Here is an 18,559-nt window from a genome sequence, read left to right as displayed (position 1 = left end):
GAAGCCCTTTGTGTGATCTTTATCTGCATTCGGAATAAGAGAAAAAAAGCACCTCTTGCATGGACAGACTTAAGCTCCCACTTCTCAGCGAGTAATTAAATAAGTCACACAAAAATGGAGACAACAGATCTTGGAAGGTCTTATTAAATTCTACCGTCAAACCGTCCAATCCTGGTGATTTACCAGCCTGAAGTTGAGAGATCGCGTCCTTAACCTCCAATTCTGTAACCTCAGCCTCTTAGCTCCAACTGCTCTCCGGCGACAGCTTTGGTAGCTTAACAATACTGAAAAAATCATCTGGATCCCCTCACAGATTTAATATTATTTTCACTATACAGAGCCTCATAAAAGGAGCAGAAACACTCACATATCTCAGCATTTTTTGTCACTAATGACCCACTATCGTTAACCCCACTTTTTATCACTGCTCTGTCCGCAATACCTTTACGTTTATTCGCTAACAAATTGCAACATTTCTCATCACTCTCCTAATATCTGTTTCTGATAGAAAATCCACTTCTCAATCTAAGAATTCACCACAGCCTGCCAAGAATCTAAAACTTTTCGGATCATGCATCTGTTCCTTCTGACTACCTGTCAGAGCATACTTCTGCTGGATATCAGTCAAATCCTTTTCCAGCTTCCTGATCGTCCCAAACCCTTCCTTCCTCATATGACAGACATGACTCATTCATTCTCCCCTCATTGTTTTCTTGAAGTTAACATAAAACACCAGCAGATTCGCAGGGTACAGTTCTCAGTAAAGAAAATGTTGATGAATGTAGACAGAGCATGCAACATATCATGATTCTTTAGAATCCAAATATTTATTCTCCACCAATTAAAGCCTCCCTTTTCCTGCTTCAACATATATTTCAATATCTATCAATGTGTGGTCTGATATCCCCCTTTCCCTAATCATAGAACTCTCAACTTTTTCCACACGTCTGTCAGAGACTAGAAGCATATCGATCATTTAATACGGGTTATGAGTAGAAGAATAAAATGAATAAGCCCTATCTGAAGGGTTTGATATTCTCCATATATCAGCCAGATAGAAATCACCAATAAAGCAATTAAGATCCCGGCTTGATCTGACATTGGTGTATCTGCAAGTTGCTGAATGATCCAATTTTTTGACCCAGAACTCAATTAAAATCCCCCCTATAATCACCTTCTCCCCCCTTACATTCTGAAATGAAGTTGACAATGTAGGAAAAAAATAATTCCCAGCTAAGGCCTTTTACATTCCAAGAAACAAAAGAAAACGTTCTCATTTAATAGTTCTGCTCTAAAAAATTACTTTTCATAATAATTCAGGAGTCATGCTCATTTTGAGTAACCTGCTTAAAAAAGGACATCTTTTTACATAACTACACATGTGATTGTTAGGAAGTAAATAAACACCCCACATAAACTCCACTCCAGCAAACAAGGACAACACAACAACACATAAACATAGATTAATATATACACAACTACTGTATAAAAACAAGAAGATTATAACATTCAAAAATAAAGTCTGAACATGTTATTCTATACATGCCTTCCAGACTCAATCCTCCAAATTAGAATTTATTTTTTTAATTAGGAAAAAACAATTTCACCACCCGTACCCTTCTGAAGTATTGTCACTGTTCAAAAATAAATGTAATTAATATTTGCTTACCCAAGTTAACGACAGGACTAAGTGAAAATATACAATTTAACAAGTTGAAATAACGCCGTTTCCAAGACAAATAGGGCAGCAGTACACCAGGGTAAATGGCGTCCATCTCCTTACTATATACGTCCTTAATCTACCTACCAACCCAACCCACTTACAACATAACACATACAAGCAGTCAGCCCTCTATAAAGTTTCCAGATGCATTATGTGCAAGAATCTTACAACTTATTACATCCCTCTGTTTTATCATACATGTAACTTCTGGGTGAAACCCCACGTATGTGTCTATTGCAGGCACATCCAGTCAACGGAGCCTGCCGTTATTACCACAACTTGTTTGCTGCTTCTGCCAATTCCAGTAAGTAAAAGTCAAAGGAGGAGCCACAGAAAACCAATCAAGCCTGATTGTTCAATGTATTATGTGTTATGCATTCCATTTGCTCCTTGTCTTCCATGCATCCATTGCTGTAATCTGCTGCTCCCATACTGCACGTCTACTCTTTGTATTCCACACAACTCCATATGTAAATACAGTCCATACAAACGTTACTTCACTTGGTAAAAAAAAAAAAAATTAAAAAGAGTGACCTATTCAAACCCATCAAAATCTCGGATGCCCTATTAGCTACTGTCTGCATATGCTCCGTAGATGTCATACATCCTTGCCTGTGATGGCCCACCATAAAAGCATGTTTACCCTTGTCATTCAAAATCTTGAGACTTCAAATCAAAATGCATCTGCTACACTGAATACAGTGCCGCACTTCGACATCGTACGTTACGGCTGTTGTGAACAGCTTGGATGTAGCTTGTTTGAGAAACAATAAATATCCTTGAAACCTCCACTATTTTCATTCACTTGAATTTCACATGGTCTGTGCAAGCATTTTTCACGTGAGTCTATTACTGTACCCACCATGCTGGAGACAGCAATGCAGCACTTCTATAACACATGGAACAGTAGTCATTTCTGTCAACATCCCTTGGTGAGAAAGCAATGCACAGATAGGTTGTTCAATAACAGCGTAAATGAGCTATCACCTGCGTGTCTACAACACAAGATCTCTGAAACATTCTTAATGGAATAAGTCATGCACACTTATTTTTCATTGCAAGCGGACATTGTGATTAACATTTGAGAAATGACGTACGTTGGCTGTCTTCCTGGTTTAGGTTTAAGTGTGTGAGAGATGTCCCTGTCTAGTCCGACCTTTCCTGCATGCATCTCCCTATTTCAAAGGGTCTGCATTCCCAACCAAGGATTGTCTTTTCCTTTCATTCACACATATAGCATGAGATGCAGCAGCGCAGGGGTCTAACTCAGGGACGTCATTTGGGGGTCGCCAGAGGTCGCAAGATCGACCGCTGGCGATTGGCCAGCGACCCCTGTCAATCTCTTGCGACCTCTGGCTACTGACCAATCAGAGGAGGGGGGCGTGGCCATAGCGTGCTGGCGCTGCCACGCTTGTCCAGGACCTCCATTTTGGCTGCGTGTTTCTCCTCGAGTCGTGCTGCCTGCTCCTCACAGTTTGTGTCCAGGCGCTGCAGGCATCCACCACGGCAGGCGGCAGGCCATGAGGCCAGTGACTACTTCGACCGTCGAGGTCGAGTCGAGGCTCAGCTTAGGCAGGTGAGTGAGTTGACTGCCGCGCCGTGGTCGAGGCCGGTCACGGCCGCTACAGCGCCAAATTCATTTTTACTAAAGAAGTTACAAATGTGTGCCGTCGGCGGCAGCTTAACCATTTGCAAGCTGCCGGCAGCACATATTTGCAACATTAGTTAAATGAATTCGGTGCCACAGCCGTCCACTCCGACGGCAGCACCAAATTCATTTTACTAATGTCGCAAATATGTGCTGGCGGCGGCTTGTGCCGCCGGCGGCACATATTTGCAACGTCGTTAGTAAAATGAATTTGGTGCCGCAGCCGAAGCCGGACGGCAGCACCAAATTCATTTTACTAACATTGCAAATATGTGCCGGGCCGGCGGTGGCTTGTTAAGCTGGCGCCGGCGGCACATTTCTGCAATGTTAGTAAAATGAATTTGGTGCCGCAGCCGACGGCAGCTGCGCAGCACCAAATTCATTTTACTAACGTTGTTGTATTGAGTAATTCCACTCAAGCAGTGAAGTGGGATGGAGCAAACCCAATGTATATAACAATGTATAATCACTGCCACACCATTCGGCTACCTGGAGTACAAAGCTGGGTGCACTGGTTGATAGAGTGGCCTACATAAATGTCTGCAACTGTCCCCGTGGGCCTCTGCACAGTGACCCTCTATTGTGTGGCTACTCTTGACCTTTTACATTGATGCACAACACACACAATGATGATGTGGAAAAAGGCAAAATCATGTGCACTCTAAAGAGGCTGGTACGTGTATCCCTTTGTTTCTTGAAAATGGGAGATCGGAGGTGCTGACGTTCCCTCTGAAAGTGCACGCACAGCTGCTGGCATGCGGTGCACCCCACATGGGTGGGCAGAAGGAGTTGGCCACTCACCGACCACAGGGGCACGAACAGGAACTCCCTTTAAGGGCAGCCTTAGTAAGCCAATCCTGGGACAGGTCCAGGTCCAAAAGAGCCCATTTCTATTTCATCTGCCCTGTGAGTAGAGGGACACTTGGCAGGAAAGCTAGTGAAGGGCCTTCATGGAGGTTTCTATGAGGAGGGAGAGCAGGGTTTCATGATGTAATAATAATAATGTATAATTTATATAGCTTTATGAACCCTCAGGCATCTGAGCCCTGCTTGTTATTACCCAAAGGGTGTGGTACTCATTTATCGACCTCGGATTGCGTCAGCAGGGTCTGCACAGATGTCAAAGCGAGCGCTCTACTCGCTGTGCTATGGGACCATCTGATGTAGGTTATCCACAGCTTTCAGAGGAAATGGGAACACGAATACTAGCATGCAAGATAATCGTATGGCCTAAAGAAGTTACTGCTACTAGATTTTTTGAGCTCTTTCTGCAGTGCTAGTTTATTATGTGTGTGTATATACATGGGGGTCCCATCCGTTAAGGATTACATGAGCACATTGCTTAGGTAGCAAAACCTTGCTAATTTATGCTACGTAATATGTCTATAAGGCAGCCTCTAGGCACAATAAAAGCTATCCACAAGAAAGTATACATTAAAATAGCTTGTTTAGAAAGTCAACAATATATTAACATGGACGCCAAACCTTTCATTGTTGGGTTTTGTTGGGTATGTCAGAGAGAAAGTACACTAAAAACTAATTTGTAACATATGGGCAATGCTCTGGTGTGGTTGCCAGCCTAACCACTGGATCCAGAATATATGATCAGTGCACTGCACACCTAACAGAACTTTAGTGGGTACTTCTTGAAACCTGGATTACGTTTAACATTGCCCGTCTAAATGATAGCTCTCCATCGGAACCAGAGTAAAACCTGTTCACCACCTTTGGGTGCTACCGAGGCCACACAAGTCAAGTCAATTTATCACAAAGTGTACTGCAAAATTCACTATTTTAACCCCTCATTTACACATTTTTCTCAGGGGCTGAGTGGGGCAATCCCAGCTCGGTGGGTTTGCTCTTTCTCGCTACGCTCAGTAGCTCCTACGGATTCGGCCGCGGGCAGAACAAGCCCAGTTCCCTCTTCGGGCTGCCCTTAGGGTGAGCCCTACTACATTAGCCACAGGCCCCACTTGTTACACAATTTTGGATGGGCCCATGCTGAGTTGGGGTTAAAGTGAAAGATGCACCTAATGGGACAAAGCAAGGCATAAGAGCTATTCATCCTCCTGGGCACAATGGGTTTAATGACCCCACTCACGAACAGCTTTCAAAACTGCTCTCCGGTCCCCGTAAAATGTTGTGGCTGGCTCTGCCCCTGCCGCTCCAGTCCCCCTAAAATGTTGTGGCTGGCAGTTTTTATGGGAGGGCAAAAAGTGCACTTGCGCCGGGGCCCCACTTGGAGGGAGCCCCAGGAGGCTGCATGATCTAAAGAAGTAAGATTCCATTCTTCACCTAACTTAAATATCACACGTCAGGATATTTTATGAGGTGCTGCTGAGGCTCTAAACCTATTGCCTGTCTGTACATTCTGTTTGGTCAATTCATTGTGTAATGCTTTCTGTGTTCACTGTCATTGTGTAATGCTTTCTGTGTTCACTGTGGTATCCATAGTTTGTGTATTCCTTACGGCACAACTCTTGTAACATGCTTTCCTTCCTGTGGGAATTATGTTGATCATGTGCAATAGCCAAAGTTGAAATGCATATTGATAACACCCTTCTATAATCTATTGCTTTTAAAAATGGTCATGTTTGGTAATGTGTTTTGTGTACTTTCCAAGTCAGTTTTATAAAATTAGATTATTTTAGTTCATGGTAAGAACTGGAAAAGAAAGTGTTCAAATGCAGAGGTTTCAGAGTTGGCACACATCCCAGCTTCACCCCGTAACACATGTGCGATCGTGGGCATCTCATTTTATCTTGTATTGCCTAACCTCTCGAAATTGCCAGTCCCTAAACCTTTCAAAATTAGGGGGAGGAATGGGGCGCAGCCAGATATTCTTGATCACTTAATTCCTTTTGTTTGGTAGCGGGGGGCCACAAAGATGTCTGTGCGAGGGCTCCAAAAGTGCTTAAGATGCCCCTGGGTTTCACTGATACAGCTGCACGGGGCCCCAGCTAAAAGGAAGGGTTGGGTCATTGCAGTCTTCTGTTATGCTGGGGTCATGCACATGTCAGCATGGCAGGCATGTGTTTCATGAACGCCCTCGTTCTCCCAGGTTCAAGCCATCGGGCCCCACTCAGTGCACCACCCCCGAATGGCTCACTTTAGGGGCCTGATGCATGATCTCTGGGTCAGGAAGACAGCCCTGTCGCGCCGGCCCCCTCCCCGACTCACATCTGTAGGCGGTAGGTTTGCTTAAAAAGCAGTAGCCTACTACCTAAAACTGTAGGGTTGGCAAGTATGTTAGTATAATGAATTCAGTGCTGCACGGCAGCGGCTTAACATTAGGGAAAGTAAGCAAGCCGCTGATGCCGGCAGCACCAAATTCGTTTTACTAACATTACATTTTGTCTTTTATAGATCATCTGGCTTTCTCCTATCCCCATGCCCGCCTATCCATCCCTGTCCCCCCAGAATGTGATTTCGCTCTGTAGTCCTGTTGAAATAACAAGGCAGATCCACATAAAGAGGGGATTGGGGTTCATACACTTCACGTGGCAACATGGACCTTGACACTGCTACATATGATGATTCATTCTTGTATGAAATGTCACAATACACTGATATCGTAACAATTGTTTTCTTAGTGCACTGAGGGATAATACTTTATGAGGCCACTTCTGTGATGTCATGGCGGGGGCGTGGTCAAATGACATCACTTCCCGTGGGGTGTGGTCTAATGACATCACTTCCTGTGGGGTGGGGTCAAATGACATCACTTCCTGTGATGTCACTCTTGGGGGCGCGGCACTGTGATGTCACTTCCGCTACCCCTGGCATTTTGGTGAAATGACGTCCCTGGTCTAACTCGGACCCAGTTCGAATGGATCACAGTCGAACCACCTCACCTGCAAAAGTCTTCATCTTAACTTTCTTACCACAAAGTTTGTGCATGATAGATCTGATCCACCATTACAGAATTACTGAAATCCATCACGTTACTCCACTTTAGAGGGTGTTCTCCTCTTACCATCGTACTCGAGCTCCGACACAAGCATTGAGTAAACACGTGTAAACATCAACTGAAAAAGTAACAGTGAGATCCAACATTGAAAAATAAATAATTAACATTGAAAAATAGCAAAATTAACACGTCCATAACAATTATAAAACACCACATAACATCAAGTACACTCCAATAAGTGCTGATTCACATGGAAATTATAGCAAATCTGCTACTTTTTCTTCCTTGTTGGCCATAGTGTTGAATTGTCAGTTGGTGTAGCTTCCATAGGTCCACCGTCCAAATCAGATAAAAAAGGCTTCTGCTCCGTAATGATCAATGAATGAGTGGACTCATCCCTCCATTATCACACTGCACACCGCAGGGTAAAGCAAGTGGTATTTTACATTTTTAATTCTGGCTTTTTCCTTTGCCATGTTGAAAGCACGCCTCTTGTCCATGATATACTTGCTAAAATCAGCAATAGAATCACTGTATTGCCTCCCCAGGCAATATTTCCCAAATCGAAAGCTTTCCTTAGGACAAGGTATTTATTTGGAAAGAGCAGAAATGGGATTTCAAAATGCCTTGGCCTTTGTCCCGGTGCTGGTTTGGGTCCCATTTATTTGTGTGCTCTCTGAATCTCCAATGATATTTTGAGATCTAGACTAAGCATTTTTGGTAGGTTCTTCATCAGGAACTCCATTGGATTACCACGCTGTGCATTTTCAGGGATCCCAGCAATGCGAATGTTATTCCTGGGTGAAATGTTTTCTTTCTCTGATAGTTTAGCAGCCATATTTTCATTCTGAATTTGTAAGTTTCTGATCTGGTAAGACATCTATTGTACTTTTCCATCCATGAAGTTCATATGAGATTGAACTGAATCAATCTTGGTAGATAGATCCTGAAACTTCTCATCTGAGGCAAAGATCTTACTTGTGATTTCAACGATGTCAGCAGTCACTCTTCTCAGTAATTCAAAAATCGTATCTTCTCTTTCCTCTCCAGTGTCTTCTCCATCTTCTCCCTTCTGCCTTGTAGCCGGTTGGGAGACATCTAAAGTGACAGTATCGGCCATAAGTAAGTTAAGTGGTGGTTCAGGAGTCACAGAGAAAAGCCTTTGAGCTGCCATCCCTGAAGTCAGCAGTTCTAGAATCCTCGTGATTTTTGCTTAAGTGCGGGTGTTTGGTGTCATCTATGGACCTAATTGTGGGGTGCAGGCAAAAATAGAGTAACAGCACTTTAAAAAAAGCAACGTATTCTGTTAAAGTAAGAATGTGAGGATCTGGCATCAACGCCTTGACCTTTGCATATTTCTTATTTATGGCCTGGCAAGAGCCCTAGACACCTTCAGTAATGTATAGCAAGCAATGCAAGGGATTCACCTTCAAGGCACAGTTTTTTCATGTAAAACAAAGAGTTAAAGTAGCGTATCTGTGTGGTGTAATCAACGTCTGCTGCGCATATTTTTAATTTGATATGAAGGCATTGCCAGACGGCAGCACCACTTTTTTTCTGTTTTACTGAAGGCTCAAGGACATTTTTGTAAATTTGAAAAATGTCCACCACGATAATAGAATATCGCAGTTTTTGCTGCTGGAAAGCATGCCCACTCCACTGCAATCCGAGCACCCACCACAGAATTGTGGTGCTGTAAACCAAAGAGGAGAATATCAGCTTTCCACACTAATTCTCTCCCGAGCACAGAATCGGGTCCTCGGTGTACTTCAGAGCTATGAGCAAGGCTCAACGCTCTCTCTTCCCGGTTGTTTATCTTATTCACAGGGTGGCAGTCATTTCAGTAGTGATTCGGGAGGGCAGACATCCCAGTTCCCAGAATATCCCATATGAACTGAACCTCTCAAGCTACATCAAAGCGCTCTCACTATAGTGAAACCCTACTCACTAGATGTCATTATTTTCAACACTCCTGAATTTAGAGATATATGTTTCTGTTGTGTGGTTTGCATCGCTGTTGCTGGTGTCTTGTCTTCTTGGCCCCAGATTATTTGCCTTCATTTCTGTTTCAGCTGGCTGTTGCTCTGCCTGGAAATAGCAGTATCAGGATTATCAGGAGGTTTAACCTCCCTGAGACCGAATTTTTTACCGTTTTAAATTTCAGCCTCTCAAATGGATTTGGTCAATTAAATTGTGCATATGCAGTTAAATGGTCTTTCAGGCATGTCACTGTAAAAACATTCACTCCGTATTGAACAAATATTTATGCTTTTGAAATGTTCCTGGCAACTTTACCCCTCCTTCACTAGTGCTGTGTCCGTTTGAGGAAACAGAGTAATTGTAATGTCAGTACTTTTGCCAGAGATTCTTAAAACAAACTATCTTCTGACGTCCAATAATTTGATATATTTGACGTGACGCTACTTTTAGTAAAGAACCAGTTGGCTGTTTAACATCACATGCATTCTCAAACCTAAATATATTGTTGCCCAAAGTAGTTACTCTAATCAGAGTGAAGATATTCAGTATCTTTATTTTCCCTTGTGCTTTACTCTCTTGGTCCATGGTATCCCACTACTTTGTTTTTGTTTGTGTGTTATTTACAAGAGGGCAGTTTTTGATATTGAATTCCCCTCCTAGATACCCATACAAATGGGGGTCATAGATATGGAGGGGGCAGTGATATTGATAGCTGTGCCAGATAGTCTTCCCAAAGGTTGAAAGCCTCAGTAAGGTCACAGGGTAATCGCACTGCGGATGACTTTGTGGCTAGAAAGATCCTTATAGAGTAAGCAACGGTGGCCCTAAAAGACCTGAAGCAGAGGTATGAGAGACAGTGCAAGGCAACAGCTCTAATAGAGCAGAACACCAGTTACTTTGTACCAATCCCTTTGTTCTCATCTCAATTTGTATAGCCTGTGGGCATATAGCTTTGGGTATGTGGCTCTATGTTCAATCTCCTGCATCTATTTCTCTAGGCATGCCTCCACTCTCCTAATCCTGTGAGTCGATCCCTCTCTGACCACTGTCCTTCATCCAATTTCCCAGTGCCTTTCCTTCCATGCCTATGGGCCTCATTACGACCCCGGCGCTATTAGCACCATGGTCCATGCCGGGGTCCGTCATGGTGAATGGCGGAATTACCGCCCCATTCCAAGGTTGGCGGGGCGGTAATTCCCCATTCACCATGGGCCCTTCCCCATTTTTGCCCCATAGGGCTCAATGGCAATGGGGAAGGCACTAAGTTCGGTGCCGCAAATTGCGGCATCGTACTTAGCACCAAGGTCCCTTTGCGGCACCCTACTTTAACGGCTGGTAAAACCAGCCGTTAAGGTCGGGTCCCGCAAAGGGACCTCGTAATCAGGTGTTAAGGGTTTAACGGCGCCGACACCTTTTACGGCGCCGTTAAACCCTTAACGCCAGGGTAGTAATGAGGCCCAATGTCTTTGATTCTGTCTGTCCAAGCCAATCTAACTGATGACCAGCCCTGATTGAACTTTCCTGCTACAAAGCTGAATCGCCTGAATGTTGGCTTGTTCATCAAGGACGAACCCCAGACTAACTTTTGGAAAAGATCATCTGAAGGTCTTTGACGTGGCTTTTGATGTAATGACTACTGTTCTACAGGAGTACAGGAATTAGTAGTAGTTCTTACACTTCTTCCATCCCCACATTACTATTCAACCAGCATTGATATCATTCATAAAGGTGAAATATGCACAACAATTATGGCACACATCCGCCTACTTGGCTAGTGCAGTTGGAGAGCAGGCTATATTTTGCAAGTGATGTGAGAGATAGCAAAAAAGCATCGAAACAAGAACAGTATTGTAAGACCTAAATAAAAGTAATGTTCATTCACGTGTCAATAATAATAGGAGTCTTTAATTAAATGAAAAATAAAAACACACCATTTAAACCACAAGTAAGACTTTCCTGAAAAGGAAAACTGACAATATGAAGTCTTTGAGTTGAAAGGGTAGGCTAGGACTGAAGGCAAGGGTAGACAGACAATAGATTCTAGAGTGATTTTCAAGTTTAAGGATATGCTTTAAAAAGGTATAGACTAGGGTCCTAAGTTTTCACTACAGCCATTAAAACCAGGTTATGAGAACAGTGCCACTTTTTTGTCTTCTGAGGTGGGGGGTCAAACAGCACCTAGCCACTCCTCTAAATGCTCACCAATCGGCTGAATCCATGTTGAGACAGTGAGTTGGTTGCTCCCAATGGATCAAATCGGCATTGCAATGGTTGAGTTGTTCAATGCGTTTCAGGAATGCAGTGAGGTTCTGCAGTGTCGTTGGCTTGGATTTGCTAAGGAACAGGCTGGTGATGCTTAAGTCAGCAGCTTGATGACTTGTATCGACTTGAACAGAAAGGGTGTCAACGGCAGCAATGTGGGTTTTGCAGTGGCTTGAAAGTGACTCTAAAGCAGTCAAGTCAGATCGAAAAGGTCTCAAAGTGGGAAACAAAACACAGAGATGTTCCTTTGCTTCTTGAGGGCTGGGAGAGCCTGTCCAGTGTATTCCGGTTACGGTGTGCAGTCTTTTGCCCTTAGGAGCCAGGGAAAATGCTAGAGAGCACATTCCAGGAATGTTGCATCCTGTAGGCAGGGTTCTGTTTACCAGTAGTCTCAGCAGGATGCAGGTCTTTCCCAAGCAGCAGGTCATTTTAAGTGGTCCAATGAAATGGGTGAATGGAGGGTCCTGTTCCTCCATGGAAGTTCATATCTTCACTTCTATGGCAGAGGAATTTTGACAGACTGTGCCCCAATAAAGTTCCAGGGACAACCTTTGCTGGTGTGTAAAGATGATTCAAATTAAGGGATGTCTTACCCCCTTACATACTCATTTTGCCACAACAGATTTGTCAATTTCAAGGCTGGTGTAAGAGTCCCGTCCTGGCTGATCTAGCTATTGTCTTTGTCTTGCGGTGTCAGTCACAGCATTCTATGCCTGCAGGAATTGGGAAGGGAGCACTGACAGTATGCGCGACCTAAGCAATTAAAAATGGTGTGCTCTTCACAGTAGAGCAATTGTTTGTTGGGCAGAGCAAGCCGCTTCTCACTCACCCAGCATTTTGAGTGAAGGATTTTGCCCGTATCAGTGTTCGAGCCCGCTTCCTGGAGGAGGCGGGCCTGTTCCACCACGTGTAGTGGTCATGTGATCTTGGACTCCCTCAAGAGTCTGAGGCTGCTGCCCGCCCTGCGTGTGCTCTTCACAGCAGATCAATTGTTTGTTGGGCAGCGCAAGCCGCTTCTCACTCACCCGGCATTTCGAGTGAAGGATTTTGCCCGCATCAATGTTCGAGCCCGCTTCCTGGAGGAAGCGGGGCCTGTTCCACCACGTGTAGTGGTCACGTGATCTTGGACTCCCTCAAGAGTCTGAGGCTGCCGCCCGCCCTGTGTGTGCTCTTCACTGCAGAGCAATTGTTTGTTGGGCAGCGCAAGCCGCTTCTCACTCACCCGGCATTTCGAGTGAAGGATTTTGCCTGCATCAGCGTTCGAGCCCGCTTCCTGGAGGAGGCGGGGCCTGTTCCACCACGTGTAGTGGTCACGTGATCTTGGACTCCCTCAAGAGTCTGAGGCTGTCGCCCACCCTGTGTGTGCTCTTCACAGCAGAGCAATTGTTTGTTGGGCAGCGCAAGCCGCTTCTCACTCACCCCTCATTTCGAGTGAAGGATTTTGCCCGCATCAACGTTCGAGCCCGCTTCCTGGAGGAGGCGGGGCCTGTTCCACCACATGTAGTGGTCACGTGATCTTGGACTCCCTCAAGAGTCTGAGGCTGCCGCCCGCCCTGTGTGTGCTCTTCACTGCAGAGCAATTGTTTGTTGGGCAGCGCAAGCCGCTTCTCACTCACCCGGCATTTCGAGTGAAGGATTTTGCCCGCATCAGCGTTCGAGCCTGCTTCCTGGAGGAGGCGGGGCCTGTTTCACCATGTGTAGTGCTCACATGATCTTGGACTCCCTCAAGAGTCTGAGGCAGCCGCCGGAACCTGTGTGTGCTCTTCACAGCAGAGCAATTGTTTGTTGGGCAGCGCAAGCCGCTTCTCACTCACCCGGCATTTCGAGTGAAGGATTTTGCCCGCATCAGCGTTCAGGCCCGCTTCCTGGAGGAGGCGGGGCCTGTTCCACCACGTGTAGTGGTCACGTGCTCTTGTACTCCCTCAAGAGTCTGAGGCTATCACCCTTGTGGCATTAAGCCCGGTGGAGACAAGCCCCACTGGCTGTTGTGCAGCTGTTTGGCGCTGGTGGACAGAGGGGCTGGATAGACAGTGCTAAAACGAGTGCAGATACTCGGTACGACAGCCCCCTCACACGGAGAAACTAATAGTCGAACAGAGATCATTGGGCCATAAAGGTAGGACTTCCACATATTCCTACCGATACTGCCGGCCGTGTAAACGGGAGACTGCGGGAGGTATCTCCTTTGATCCCGTTGCACCAACATCATTGTTAGGTTGTACCACTATGGAGGGTTCTCCTCTAGCGGAAGTACCGCGGCCAACGAACTCTGAAGATTCCGGCCGTTTGCTGAGAAGTGGCCTCGTAGCCATAAAAACTTCTGTGGTAACTCAGGCACAGAAAACAACTAATAAAACTGAAACGGTGATTACACACAAAGGGCAAAAAGTAACCTTCTCACCCCCAATCCCCCACCTTAGATCACCCCACAAGTATGGATCATCTCCAAATGGTCCCAAGCAGTTGGAAGCCGTGTCTACAGACAGTCGTACTCAAGATGAAACTCATGGAAAAGTTCTTAGTAATAAGGACTGTGCACAGCTGCCTTCTTGCGGAGAGTCTGGGGGCCTGAGTGGTGAGGGGGTATTAGAGTACACAGCTGCATTAGTGGGGGAAGTAGAGAGGATGGACGTGGCCTCGCAGCCCTGCGAGTGGAGTTCTCCCGAGGATACGGGGGAAATGGGAGCTGTGGTTGACGAGGTAGAGAAGAAAGGGGGCAAGCCAAGCCCGCCGGAGACCAACAAGGGTTGAACCCTGAGGAAAAAGTGTCCGTTAAGCTGCCTCCTGATGGCATGTCAAAAAAATCACACAAAAAGGTATACACACCAGAAATAAACACGCACAACCTAACTACAGAAAATGGATTTAAAAAATTCTTAGATCAGACTTTTACAAACAAAACAAAAATAACAGAAAACAACGTATCTCAAATTAAAATGGAGGTTCATCCGGTGACAGTAAGCGCAGATCTACCAAGTCCGGATCCAAACTTAACAGACCTTAAAGAAAACAACTCATTCAATGGAACTATATCCTACCTGGAAGACCTGGATGAATGTGAACCAGACAAACTTAATATTCTGAAAGAACATAATTGGATCGAACACACACTTACTCAGCAAGAGAACATCAAGGCGAAACATCACCGCATCAAGATGCAAATTACTTATCCTTCGACCAAAATGATGACGAAAAAGCAGAATCTACAATCAAGTCCAAACAAGAGGAAGTCGTGGGCAAACAAAACACTAAAAGTCCAGAACGTAAAGTTACTAACCATACTTGCTCATCAACTCCAAACTTCAAAGCACCACTTAAGTCCCAACCAAAGAAAACAGGCAAATTGACAGTCCAGACAAATAACCCGATCGGCAGGTTCTTCGAAAAACTAGGGAAAACGCCCATGACGAACCGATTCGAACTCTCTGACACAGAAATTCTGGAAGGAATTCCACCATCCCCGCATAGAAAATCACTCCATCAATCAGTAACAGTAGAAACATCGGAAAGTGGTTGTTTTTCACCTCAAATACGTTGGCCAAATGAAGACCCCCCAACTTACAACGGAGCAATGAAAACCTGCTAGTGACTGCAGAAATAAGAAGCTAGTACCAGCAGTTAACGACGAGGGAAAAAAGAAAGAAACAAAATCTAATATATTAGAGACGGAAGTGTTATCATCAGAAAGGGAAAAAAAAAACAAGAAGTTTTATCAAAGCTTACAACCGTCAATGCAAGAAATTCTGAAAAAGAGAAATTACCTGAAGTTACTTTAGATCACAAACCAACGACCAAACAAAAAGAGTTGGATGACAAAACAAGAGACCAGGCAGTAGGTAAAGATACCGTACCTATAGAGGAGATAAGGAGTCAAGAAATCGCACCAAGGCCCCAAACAACTCATCAAAAAAATCAAGAAGAAGCAAAACTGGTAGAGGCTATACTAAATTACAAAAACATGATTAAACACAAAGAGTCGACCAGATACACGAACTCGACTATTCAACAAAGGAAGGGTGACGCCTTATCAGACACACTGCATTTACTCCTCTCTACCCCACACAAAATTAAGCGTGAACAGCAAACTCTGAAAACAAAAGAAACTAATTTGCCTGGAAATAAGGCTGATTTACTGCCAGTGATGTCAGCAGTAACCATCGCCTTAGCACCATTTGGCAAGTTATACGAATCCATCAACGATACATTAAAGGACCACACTTCGCTATTAGCATCCTTCACTTCAAAATTGACTCACTTAGAAGGTTTTATATTGGCCACAGAAGCTTGGAAGGCAAACACTCAAGATCGAGGCACAATGACGGACACAGCCAATACTCCAACAAACCCTCTAGTACAACAAAAGAACGAGGTATTTCAATTAAAAAAAAATCAGTGAACATCAGCACCCAAACATACCAAACTGAGAATCAAGGAAAAATGAATGATAAAAATCAAATAGAGATACCAGCGTCTCCTTCCGTGAGTCAGATTTCAGATCGGGACACAGACATTGCCAAGAAATCCTCACGAGAATTGAAACAACACAACAGTCCAAAAGAAAACTTACATGAAACTGAAACGAGAATGAAGGTACAAATTAAAGAGGACCAGCTGAAATTGAAAATAAAAAATACTGAAGGTTATAAGAAGGAGAAGAACCAACAACAATCAAGACAGACAACATCAAATAATCGGCTTATACCGAAAGAAATTCAAGGTGTAAAAATACAACAAATACAGAAGAAATCGGAAAGCGAAACCAAGACAAACGAGCTAATGACAAAATGGATAACTGTTAGGGAAAAAAAATCCATATACTCAGAAAACGATTCCCAGCAGACATGCGACAAAAGAGAGCACCTACAAATGACAGAGGAAAGTATGATTGACATATCTAACATCAGTGTCTATTCCATTGAAAATTCTGAGTCAGAAATACCGCGTCCAACAACAAAAAAAAGAAAGGTGTCATTTGTAGAAAATAACTCCCCATCTCGAAACCTAAAAGAGAACCCACAAAAGAAACAAATAACATATCCAAAAAAATACAGAGAGTCAAAGTATTAAATCCAAGTGACAAAAGATCCTGGATTACTCCAGAAAGGAAAACGCTATTCCGTTTGGCAAACACAAGGATACACAAAATCGAAAACGGACGAAGAGGCCACGAGGAGCACGGCCGAAAAAGCTCAAAAAACAGTCCAGAGGCCGGAAGATCTGAAGAACTAAGTCCGAAGAGTGAAAGACAACACAGATGAAAAACACCTAACCAGTAAAGGAACAAATCGACAAGTGGACAGCACTCACGGTCATATAAGATCGGGCAGACAAACAGAGGGTTACACACAAAGAGATCGACCTCAGGAAAATAGAACCCGACTTAACCGAAGATCCTCTTATTCATCTGGTCAACAATGCCTAACACGAACATCAGCGATTTTTACTCACAAGAGTAAGTCGACACGAACATTGAAATTAGAAAGACGTGACAGTTCAGGAGAGAATATTGTGCTGAACAGGAGAGCCACGATGAAACTTCTTGATAAAATTTCTAAAGGAGATCAAATTAAAAGTGTGGATATAAACATAGTGGAGTTCGCACATAAGGGACTGACAGATAGTATTTTTATACACATTACGTCCCAGACAATAAAGAAGCTTGTGCTCCTAACAGCAGGCAAACTCTTAAAAAGAGGATACATCCTACGAGAAACAACATCTGAAGAAAGAGGCCATAAGGGAGAAAATAATAACAAAATGGAAAATTGGAAAAAGATGAGAATCACGAGACCAAAAAAAAAGAAAGAGCGGACATGTCGCACAGAACCCCAAACATAAAAGATCCAATAAGAGAGAGAAGAAAACAGAACCAATCACCAGAGAAAGAAAAACACGAAAAAGAGGAAAGATCTGCAACTCGTAAACGGGAAGGCTCTAACTCGAGGCAGACTCCTAAAGACATCAAAAGAACAAAGCAGAGAGAAAATCCACCTAATAAAGGACAGTGGAAAAATGAGGACAGGCAGGCAGAAAATACGCCAAGCAGGAAACCAAAGGGTTGGATCCACTTGGAGACCACTGGAGGGAAAGAGAGATGCTCGGTGAGAGACAAATCTCTGACCAAAGATCAATCGGAAACGATCGAAAAAGAATCAAAAAGATGGGCGTGGATCCCCTTGGTACTGTCCCGTTACACTAGAACATAGCAATCCATATACTGTGTCGGTGACCTTGAAACTACGGTACAGACCACGGAGCAAATCATTACCATTGGATCATGGAACACCAGAGGGCATACTCACCTCAGACAACCAGGGGAAATTAACCTTGGCCGATTCGACCTGTTAAGTCTGCAAGAGACTTGGCTATTGAAACTACCAAGCATGGACGGCTTTGAGGTCTTACTATCTCCGGCAGAAAAAGGGGAAAAGGGTCGACCTACATCAGGCCTCATAACAGCCGGCCGCAAAGGAGGAAGTTTGAGAATAGCCCATAAATTGGTATGATCTTTGGCAATTCAAGCAACATTATTAGACTGGGAGAAAGATGGATATTCGCAGACGGAAGGAAGAAAAGATCTTATTCTCCTGTTGAATATCTACTGGAATCCGGCTGCAATTAAAACAACTGATTTCCTTAATAATATAGAAGAAATATTAACTATAGCAACGACAGTTTACAATGTGGACCACATCATTTTATGTGGCGATTTAAATGCCACCTGTTTAGCTCCAGAAGAGGAAACAAACACAGTCCGAAATAAAACCAACTGTAGTTCGCAATCAGCAAAAAGTGGTCTTGCATGGTCTGATTGATGGAATCACGTGACTTGTATAACCTCAACTCTTTAGAAACAGCGCAACCCAGGATTCTGACATGGGAAAGCGAAGGACATTCAAGCACAATCGATCATATCTTCGCCTCCAAGGGTCTATATGTACTAATCAAGAGTTTTGAGGTAGTAAAAACAATCAGGAGTGATCACAACTTACTAACAGCAACATGGCACGCAGCTAAAGACCTGCCGGTGAAAATG

This window comes from Ambystoma mexicanum, chromosome 6q (genome assembly GCF_040938575.1).
Source record: "Ambystoma mexicanum isolate Mex_15411 chromosome 6q, UKY_AmexF1_1, whole genome shotgun sequence".
Lineage (NCBI taxonomy): Eukaryota > Metazoa > Chordata > Amphibia > Caudata > Ambystomatidae > Ambystoma > Ambystoma mexicanum.
This window is presented reverse-complemented; position numbering follows the sequence as displayed.